This window comes from Diabrotica undecimpunctata, chromosome 8 (genome assembly GCF_040954645.1).
Source record: "Diabrotica undecimpunctata isolate CICGRU chromosome 8, icDiaUnde3, whole genome shotgun sequence".
Classification (NCBI taxonomy): domain Eukaryota; kingdom Metazoa; phylum Arthropoda; class Insecta; order Coleoptera; family Chrysomelidae; genus Diabrotica; species Diabrotica undecimpunctata.
In genome coordinates this window covers 81,848,403-81,859,755 of record NC_092810.1, presented here as the reverse complement: position 1 = coordinate 81,859,755, position 11,353 = coordinate 81,848,403, and the positions used below count along the sequence as shown (strand labels likewise).

Here is an 11,353-nt window from a genome sequence, read left to right as displayed (position 1 = left end):
GGCGTGTTAAACTTGCGGGGTGTCCTCGCCACCAGTTGGGCCACGGGAGTGATTGGCGACTTCAGGTAACTCGTCACTGCTCTGTCCACCCCACTGCTAGTGGGGAGTAATGTAATATTTTTCGTTTGGGCGATACATTTGGGTGAAAGCTTCAGGAATGTGACTCGTTCCAGTACTCTTTCGCTCCGATTTCCATCGCAAATAATGGATATGTGTATCGTGACTGGCGTGATAACTAGCCAGAGGTTGGGAGTACCCATCTTACTCCATTGAGCTGTCTGTATTGTCCTGGCTACCACTGGACATGTGCTATTCTTAGATCGCTCATAAATTTCTTCTAGTATGCAGTTTGGTTGGGTATCCATGTTTCTTATAGCCGTTGGTGAGCACGCTATCTGCGCCTTTGTCAACAGTAAGCACCTTTCTCTATCTTCCGTGGTCAATTCGAAGTAGTGCAGTGTGTTATAATCTACGACCAGTAGATTCCTTGGGGCGACAAATGTGCGCAACACCGACCCCTCAACGTTAAGTGGTATGGCCGTGACTTTGAGCATGCTGTACTTATTTTTCCCTGTCACTATGAAGTAGCCGATGACTGTTATATATCTGTCGTCATGACTGACTTCTGTTTCTATAATGGGTTGTCGTCGTATTTCGACCCCTTGAGGCAGTATCTGCCCTGCTTTCCCTATTAATTTGGTTATTTCACCCGGTTTCACTATATCAATGAAGTGTCCGTGGTTATAGTGAAGGTTTAATATTCCCTCGTAAAATTGAGTATATTCGTTTATGAAGTCCATAACTTGTAATGCTATCGTTTGTATTCGTAACGTGCTATATTCGGTTTCTAGTTTTTGTGCTTTGTCTTCTACTTCGTTAAGTCCTTTAGATATTTCTTGTAGACCTGTGATTAGTGCTTTGTTAAACTTGTTCATTTGCTCGTTTATCCTGTTCTCTGTGTGATTGATTGATGTTATTGTTTTTAACATTATCTTCGCCTGGTGCTGTGATCCCTTTATTAGCTCCTTTTGGTTATTATCTAATGCTTCAATGTTACTGTAGGCTTCGTCATTGACTCCAAATACTGAGGTTAATATTGTTCCTAATATTCCTCTTCTTTCCCTTCCTTTTATTTCTACTGTCAACCCCTCGCTTACTGACTCCGCCTTTCTTTGTCCTTCCTCTAACTTCTCTATTATATCCTTACAATTCACGATTTTTATCTCATGACACAGTTCTCGTACGCCTTGTATCATATTTCCTATTAGTTGGTGCTCTGTTCGAATTCTTCCTTTTTCGAGTAACACCTTTATTCGAAATGTTCCCCGGTCTATGACGACCTCTCCAAGGTCTTCTGTGAAAAATCCTGGTACCGGATTATATATTTTATACGGTTCTGCCTTTATGGGTTTTAACATCGTTAAAAACATAGCTACTAGTATTTTCTTCCATCTTAGTGCTGCTGCCTTTTTCGGCTTTTCCTGTTTCTCTTCTTCCAGTCGTATTAGCTTATGTATGGGTCTTTTAGTCAGTTTCCCGTTTGCCTTTCTCACTGTTACTACTCTGGTTAATCCCTCCGCTCCAGGGTGTGTTTCTGTTACCCTCGCTAATGGCCATCTGCCTGGAGGTGTATCCTCTTCTTTAATTATAACTATTTCTTCTTCTTTTATGTTAGGGTGCGCCTTATGCCATCTATTTCTCTGTTGTAATTGGTGCAGGTATTCCTGTTTCCAAATTTTCCAGAAGTCTCTTTTTATTTTCTCCACTAATCTCCACCTCGTCGGCATCTTCAAATAAGTCGTAAGCTCTTCTTCCCGATTTGGTGATATAATTTCTCTCCCTATAAGGAAGTGAGCTGGTGTCAGGGCTATTTTCCCTTCAGGGTCTTCTGATGACCCACATAATGGTCTCGAGTTCATACATGCTTCTATTTGTGCCAGCACCGTACTCAATTCTTCATATGTTAGAACTGTTTCCCCGATGATTCTTTTCAAGTGATATTTCATTATTCGCACTGCGCTCTCCCATAATCCTCCGAAATGTGGTGCATATGCAGGTATGACATGCCACTGGGTACCTAGTGCCCGTAATCCTTGTTTTATCTCGTCATCTATTTTTTGATTTTCTTTTTTCAACAAATTTGCTGTTCCTACGAATGTGGTTCCGTTATCGCTGTATACGTTGTTGCACTGTCCTCTGCGTGCCGTAAATCTCTTGAACGCTGCGATGAAAGCATCCGTAGACATATCGCTTACTACCTCAAGGTGTACTGCCTTCGTTGACAGACACACAAATACTGAGATGTAGCCCTTATAGCTCCTCTGTCCTCTGCCTCTCGTGGTACTTATTTTTATTGGCCCGGCATAATCTATCCCTGTGTTAGTAAAGGGATGACTCGGGTTCACTCTGTCTTTCGGTAGATCTCCCATTAATTGTTGTGCTGCTTGGCTTTTATACCTCCTGCACCTTAAACATTTTGCTAGATGATCTTTCACGGTTCTTCTGCCGTTGATTATCCAGTATTTCCTTTTTATGTACTGTAGTGTTTGTTGTAATCCGCTATGTAGATTTCTTGCGTGACTATCTGTTATAAGTAACTTTGTTAATGCACTATCCTTTGGCAAAATTATCGGATGTTTTTCTCCGTACTTTAGATTCGTGTGTCTCAGTCTTCCGGTGACTCTTAGAATTCCTTGTCTATCCAGGAATGGTACCAATGACGCTAATTTATTTTTCTTGTCTAATTGCTGTTTCTTCTCCAGCTTATTTATTTCTTGTTTGAAGTAGGCGTGCTGTGTGTGCTTTATCACCTTTAATAGCGTTTCCTCTAATTCTTGGACTGTAAGCTGACTTTGTCCATTGTCCTTCTTTTTTCTGCATTTGTCTGCAAATCTCCTACAATATGAAAGTACTCTTCTCATTCTTTCTAAATTTGAGAATCTCTCGCATATGTCCTCCTTTATCGTTGTCGTGTGCACCGTTATTTTCGTTTTGACTTCCTCCTCATTTGTCTCTGGTATTTCTTCTGATTCCTGAGTTAAAGTTTTGTTACTAGTCAGCCAAGTTGGTCCCTTCCACCATAGCTCTGCTTCTAATAATTCTGATGCGGTACTTCCACGTGAGAGGATGTCCGCTGGATTTTCCTTTGTATCTACCTTATGCCAATTTTTCGGTCCTATAACGCGTCTTATTTCCTCTACTCTGTTGGCGACGAACATTTTCCACCTTTTTGATGATCCCCTTATCCAAGCCAGGGTTATCGTTGAGTCCGACCATGCATATACCTCAATGTTTTCCCTGTTCAATTCTTGTAGGGTTTTCTTCATTAAATTTGCTAGTAGTACCGCGGCACACAGCTCGAGCCTCGGTAACGTCGTTTTCCCTTTCAATGGTGCGACTTTCGATTTTGCTATCATTAGATTCGTTTTAATTTCTGGGCCTAATACCTTTGAGTAGATTACCGCTCCATATCCTTTCATAGACGCATCTGCAAATCCATGCAGTTCTACTCTGTTTATCTTGCTTAAGTTGTTCCACCTGGGCAATGTTATTTTCTCCAGATTTACTAATTGCGCCTGGTATGTATTCCACCTGCTTTGTTGGTTGCTAGTTAATTCTTTATCCCAACTGGTCTTTTGCTCCCATAATTCCTGTATGAACATTTTCGCCTGAATTACTACAGGTGCTATCCATCCCAGTGGGTCGTATAGTTTTGCTACTTCTGACAGTACGTGTCTTTTCGTTATTTTCTTTGCCGTCGTTATCCCTATTTTGAATGTGATTATATCCTCTTTAGGTGACCAGTGTATTCCTAACGTTTTCCGTACTTCTTCTTGTTTGAATGCCTTCGAGTCTACGTTCCTCATATCCTCCGGTACGTTCTCCATTATTTTTTCTTCGTTGCTCAACCATTTTCTAAGAGTGAAACCTCCTTTTCTGAACAGTTGTATTAATTCCTTTTGGGCTGTTTCTGCTTCCTGCACTGTCTCAGCTCCTCCTAGTATATCGTCTACATACATGTTTTCTTTTACAATTTTCGATGCCAACGGGAACCTCGCTCCTTCGTCTTCTTGTAATTGTTGTATTGTTCTTAACGCTAAAAAGGGTGCTGCGGCCGTGCCGTATGTCACCGTCGTTAAGTTATACTCTTGTATGTGGTCCTTTGTGTCCTTTCTCCACAAAATTTTTTGATATTTTTGGTCTTCTTCTGCCATTCTGATTTGTCTAAACATTTTTTCCAGATCCGCTGAGTATGCTACCTTATTGGATCTCCATCGTAATAGTATATTTGTCAAGTCTTGTTGTAATTTCGGCCCTGTGTGCATAATATCATTCAGGCTTACTGCCGATGAGCTTTTGCTTGATGCGTCAAACACGGCTCTTATTTTCGTTGTAGTACTGTCCTCTTTTCTCACTGGATGATGAGGTAAGTAGTACCCATCTCCCTGGTTTTCTGCTATTACCATATGACCTTGGTTTTCATAATCTTCCATGAATTGTCTGTAATTCGCTTCTAACTGTTTGTCTTTTGCAAACTTCCTTTCTAGTTGCATCAATCTGGCGAATGCTTGCTGTTTAGATTCTCCTAACTTTGCGACGTCTTCCCTAAACGGAATTTTTACTTCGTATCTCCCTTCTTCATTCCTTTTTACAGTCTGTCGATACAGTTCTTCACATTCTTGTTCTTCCACTGAGAAACTTGTATCCTGATTTACTTCTTCTAATTCCCAGAAGTTCTTTATTTGTACGTCCATTTCTTGTCTTGATATCATACAGCATACTTCTGCTTTTATATTCTCCCTTTCTCGTGCTATTCCCGAAACTATCCATCCTAGTTTGGTGTTTTGACTCAGGAGTCCATTACTTATTCTGTGCATCCCTTCTGTCAATATGTAACTGTATTCTTTTACTCCTAGTAGTAAGTCTATCTTCCCTACCTTGTAATATCTTGGATCTGCCAGTATTGCATTTTTCTCGTTATAGTCCGGTAGAATTATATCCTTTTCCGGTAAATTCCTTGTTATCTTCGGTAGTACTAGTGCTTCTATTTCCATCTCGAAGTCACTTTCGTAATGAGTTTCGATTAAAAGTTTCATACTCCAGTTGGCTGTTTTTTCTCCTGACGAGCCTATCCCGGATATGGTCGCCTGTATGGGCTTCCTTGTTGTTCCTAGCGTCGTCGCAGCTTGTTCCGTTATAAATGCGCATTGTGACCCTTGGTCGATTAGTGCTCTCATTATGTGTGAATCTCCTTTCGCATCTCTTATGCGTACCACAGCTGTCGCTAGTAATGCTTCACCTTCCTTATGGCTTGCACAGTTTACTGAATTCTGCCCTCTTTGCTGGTCGTTGCTATTCCTAGGCCCATTGGTATCTTGTGTATTTTCTCGCCTTCCGTTATTTTGTTCTCTGGCGTTGTATGGATTATTATTTCCTCCTCTGTACCTATCAGCTTGGTACCCGTTTCTTCTATTGTTTGAATCTCTTCCATTTCTTTCTTGTGTTTGTTCTCGTTTCGTTTCATTGGAGTTTCTTTTGTTGCTTGTGTTTCCTTTTTCATAATGCAACATATGGTGGTGGTCTCCGCCACAGTGTCTGCACCTATATTGTGAATAACATTGTTTTTCTTTTTTATGTGCTAGGCAGTTTGTACACAATCCTTTTTCTTTTATCATCCTGTTCCGGTCTCTTACATTGAGTTCCTGAAATTCTCTGCAGTTCGGTACTCCGTGATCTCCGTTGCATATCACGCAATGTGTTCTTGGTTTCCTAAGAGATCCTCCTTGCTTCTCTTGTCTTTTTTCTGACTCCAGCAGTTCCAGTGTCTGAAATCTTCGCTGTAGGAATGTTTGTGTCGATTTGTACGTCGGTATCTCTCTACTGTCTCCAATGTGGTTTTCGTACAGCCTCCTAGTTTCATTGTCCCATTTCGTTATGATAATTCGGGCTATCAATGGGCTCCACGCTTCCGTGTCTGTTCCTAACCCTCCTATGGCTTCCAGACTTTCGTGGAAGGTGTCATGTAGTGATTTCAATGCTCTAGCAGAAGATTCCTTTACTTCCTGCGCTAGTAGCATCCTGTCCATTAATTTAAACAATATCATCCTTGGGTTCTCATACCTATCTTTTAGCATGTTCCAGGCCACTTCGTAGTTGGCCTCGGATATGTTTAAGTGTTGTATCATTCTGTTGGCTTCCCCTCTTACTTGAGTTTTTAGGTACTGCATTTTTTCTGCGTTTGATAACTGGTCGTTTTCATGTATTACTTTAGTAAACAGATCGTGGAAAGTTCTCCACGTTTCATATCTGCCTTCATACACAGGGATTTTTACCTGCGGCAATGTCACACCGTCCCTCCTCTGTGTGCTTTCTGGCCGTTGCATTCCTGGCCTTATTTTCTTTAAAACTTCCCTGACTTTCCTCTTTAGATGATTTATTCTCTCTACTTCTCCAATATCTGTAGCGTCCAGTTCCTCATTTACTGCTGCTTCAATCATTAGTGTATTCACCTTTTCCATGTATTCTCTTAACTCTGACTGCAATTCTTCATCCTCCTGCAAGTCTTGTTCATTTTCTGGCCGTAATAATTCATCGATTCTTTGTTTTCTTATCTGTATCTCCTTTACTTTCGGTGCTTTTTCTCTTTTCAGCACCCTTCCATATTCTTCCAACAGGGTTTTCCCCTCAATGTATGTCTTAAATACCTGATCATAGTATTTTGTTTCAAAATATTTTTCTTTCGTTATACCCCCTTCTAGCAGCTTTTCGTGGTTATTTAAAAATTTTGCCCAATATTCTTCTAATTTTTCCTGTCTATCCCGGATGTATTGTTGATTTTTCCGAGATTGGGAATCCTTTTTTGTATTTGAAACGAGTTTCACTATTTCTGTTCCTATTTCCGCTTGCTTAACGTATAGACTCTCCATGATTATTTTAAAATTTTTACATGCAGCGGTAAATATATTAGACAATACTAAATGTACGTTATGTATTAAATAAGTATACCTGTATTATAACACTTTCTTTTCTATCGGAATGTGCAATTTAGCGAAATATGAGTTTGACCTTGCCTGCTGTGCTATTCTTTGCATGGAGGTAGGTCAAGATGTAATCCACACACTCTTATAATGATATATATACATATATATATATTGTTATCAAAATAAATGAAATTATTTGCTACGTAATTATTTTAATTTTTCGAAATAAAATATTTAATTGTAATTAAAAGCAAGCTATATGTATGAACGTTTCTTTTTTCAAATTGTCATACAAAATTACTGTTTAGTTAATTATAGTTGTGAATGACGTTTATTTTTGTTTTATCAATTCTCTGTATTATTTAAATGGTATGCATTCTAAAGTACATTATTATACGATTGATAGAGTGGAGATTGTTGTTCTAAATTGTTAAATTGTAATAAAAAAAAACTTGTTAAATTGTAAGATTGTAAAAGTTGGAAGATTTTGTAATTATTCAAAAACTTACGGTTTTTTGTGTTCTTAGACGTTGAGGATCCCTCGCTTCTGGTGGGTTCTGCAATCGGTCCTGTCCTTTGGCTGCTCTGCGGCTCTAATATGGCTCTCGGCTTTGGTACTGCTCTCGGCTCTAGTATGGCTCTCGGCTTTGGTACTGCTCTCGGCTCTAGTATGGCTCTCGGCTTTGGTACTGCTCTCGGCTCTAGTCTGGCTCTCGGCTTTGGTACTGCTCTCGGCTCTAGTATGGCTCTCGGCTTTGGTACTGCTCTCGGCTCTGGTACCGCTCTCGGCTCTAGTATGGCTCTCGGCTTTGGTACCGCTCTCGGCTCTAGTACCGCTCTCGGCTCTAGTATGGCTCTCGGCTTTGGTACTGCTCTCGGCTCTGGTACTGCTCTCGGCTCTAGTATGGCTCTTGGCTTTGGTACTGCTCTCGTTCTCCCGGGTCTAGTGGTCTCTCTCTGCTACTGAGGGTGTTGCTGGCGTGGACTGTATAGGCTCTCTCAAACTTCCTTGAAGTATTCTGTTTCTCGATAGGACCATGAACAAATTCCCTTCGTTGGCTCAGTGAAGATGTTCGTTCTGTTGTAATGGAAACACCAAATAATAGTAGCAGAGTTTATTGTTGAGACGTACACTATGGGTGTAGACCCGGGATTACTTTGAGTAGCGACTGATGAAGTTGATCGTTGAAGACTATATGTTCGTTGAGTGAATATTGATTGAATGCTTCTCTAGTCAAGAGATATTAGTTTTATATAAATTCTATTTGGGTCAATATTTTTCGCGTACCTAGCGTGATATGTGTATTTAATTGGCGGGTGTTGGAGAAGAGTGGTATAAGTCTAAATTTTAAGTTTCGAGAAAAACGCAATTATAGTTTTTTCAAATTTAATATTGTTGTTACGGATACAAATAAGGTATTTTCGTTAAACAATTTTTGGAAATGGCTTTGAATTTGTTGGATTAAAATAGATATACTAGTAAAAAGGACCTAGTTGTACAATTTTTTTAAAAAAATATGACTTATATCACTTTTCACAATTATTAACAAAAAAAATGTGAAACTGAAAAGTTTTATGTTTACTTAAGGGGGTACATTTATGGTCAAATACAACGTAAAAGCTTATTTAATTTGTAAAAATTTCAATTTCTGTGTGTACACTCTCCTCGTCACTACTATTTTCATCCTCGGGTAACATATTTGGTATATCCTCCTTCGTAGTTAAATTTCTATAAAAATCATGAAAGGTTTCTGAAATATAAGGCAATAGCTCTACCAAGTTCTTTTTTTTTTATCGATGTTTATTGGATTGGGACCTTTATATGACAGAGGAATTTTTATGTTTTTAGGCCACGTATTACCCTTTCTTAAAAAACATATGCTTTTAAATGGTTCGTCTACATTTAAGGTACTTTTGTATTCAAGGACACCAGGATTCTGTGAAAATCTCAACCATTTCATTTGTTTCCACATGACTTTTTCTCCTAAGTTGTAAATTTTTCTTTGTTGAAGGACATTCTTATACAAAGAAGAAAACTCGAGAAAATCCGATCTGCACATTTCAGTAACTAAAAAAGTTCGCTTATTTCCACATAATCTTACCAAATTCATCCAGTCTCTTGGGTGTTCTATCGAACATGGATATCTTTTCTTTTTTTTTTCTCTATAATTGCGTGATCTGAATCACACTCCATGTGGGTGTGACCAGGAACGAGAAATTTGTGGTTAATGTATGATAGATTGGGATTTTCTTTTAAAACCATCATGAACATTGCAGGTAGAAAAGAGTTCTTGTTTTGTCCTGCACACGTATCAGAATATAAGGAGATCTCTTTTATTTCAGGTGAAATATGTGAAATCTGCTTGTATAAGCATGACGCAATCTGATTTGCACCCCGTCCAGCTACGCCCTCATGTCACATAAAACACATTGCTTGATTATCATTAAATCTATGTAATGTTAAATTAAAGGTCCACAACTGCGTTTTATAAAATGCTATTGAAGTCTAAAGATCAGGTGTGGGGAGACACTGTTGCAAATCAAACGTATAAATGATTTTTGATTCATTTTCTAACGCAGTATTTTTATCTATACGCTTAGCCTCATAAGCGTTTGATGCTTCTTGTTGGTGATTATCAAGAAGATTTTGAATTTATTGCATTTTTTGTGCATCTTTAGTTGTTTTCAGGAGTATATGATATTTATCGCATGTAGCGCAGGTATCCTTTTTAGGCTGTTTGATTTTTATTTCCATGGAATGGAATACTTCTTGATATTTGAATTTCGATACTGGGGTTTTCTCGTGAGGTAGCCATTTTTTGTATTCTTCAGAAGCCTATTTTTATGTTTTTTGTTTTCTAATTTACGTTTTGTGGTTTTCTTTCCGTCTGTTGTTATAAGCCTAGCTATAAAAGACACGCGTTTGTTAAAGCTCGCTAAAGACCAATATTCTTTGAAAATCTCCTGTCGTTTTTCTTCAGTTATCCTGTCTTTGCATTTTCAGCGGCAACTTAATAGCTCCTGACATGTCCGTGCTTTTATAACCTTCCCACTGTTCGTGGTGTACGATAATCCAAGGTTTCTGTTCTGCTTTCGTTCCTCACGAATTAGCCTAGTTTCATTTTTTAGCGATTTTCGCCAAGGTTTATTTTTTAAGATTTCTCTTCCTGACTCATGTGCAATAAGTGCTGTTGTATTTTTTGCAGCTTTTTCTTTGTGATGTCATTATCGGAGTCAGTATCACTTTCTTGTATATAATCTGGGTCCGCGTCACTATTATCAAACGCCTCCTCATTACCTGGATATTCCAGATAACCTTTGTCGTCGTCATCAATCCCACATACTTGATCAATACCTTCTTCCAAAGTCTTTCGAACATTCGGTTCACAGAAGGACAGTGAAGGTGCAGGACTTGATATATTATCTTTATCTGCTAAGACAGGTTCTTCAAGGAAAACACCCGCATTGCCCATCATGGAATTTTCATCTAAAAACCCAGATTAATATCAAATTTTTGAAAAACTAATAAATTTTGTCAATTTTTTTTCCAGAAAAATGAAATTGTCACGCCAAAATTGGTTTTTACTTTTTATGGAAATTCGGTCACCTCTAGAGAAAACCGAAAATATATTATTTTATGTATAAAATGATAAGAAATCTGAAATTGGAATTGAGTATGTATTTAGAGATACAAATTAAAGTAACGCCACTGGTTAAAGTTAACCAAAAACAATAGGCATATTCACCAAGTTATAGTTGAGTTGCATCTAGAAAACTTTTACGCAAAAATACAACAGCAAATCAATTGAAAATCAATTTGCTTCTTTGAGATGCCATAACCTCTAATTTTTATTTCTCACGGCTATTACTAAATAATCTCGAACAGGAATTGATGTTATATTACAACTAGGTGAGGTATACTATCACTACACTACTTATTACATTTCTCTCGAATACTTAAAGCTCATTTAAAAGGTCAAAACAAAAGTGGATAAAACCAACAGTAACACACGTGCAGTACTAAACCACAAATGACAGACAAGTCGATTGAGCGGGAACAAAGCGGTCATTATTTTAATAGGGAAAAGCGAGGTAAGTCGACCTAAAACTGCACAGTTTAAATTTCTATTGCCGTAACTTCTAGTATATCTCAACATATATCATCAGTTTTCAATTTTGGAGTTAAAACATTTGTGATATGTCAACATATAACGTGTTTCCCTATATTTTTTAATGGGAATAGTGATATATTTTTACATATACCTTTATTTACAATCATATTTTACCAATAACTTTTGATATATTTGCACTTGTATCACTATTCACAAATATTAATCATAAAATTATATAGGGAAGACTATTATAACTAGACT

At 38.2% G+C, this 11,353-nt stretch overlaps 1 pseudogene; it reads right to left on the bottom strand.

The window, feature by feature from the left end:
• Positions 1-8,606: 8,606 nt before the first annotated feature.
• On the bottom strand, positions 8,607-10,453 carry LOC140448941 (uncharacterized; annotated as a pseudogene).
• Between the last annotated feature and the right edge of the window lie 900 nt (positions 10,454-11,353).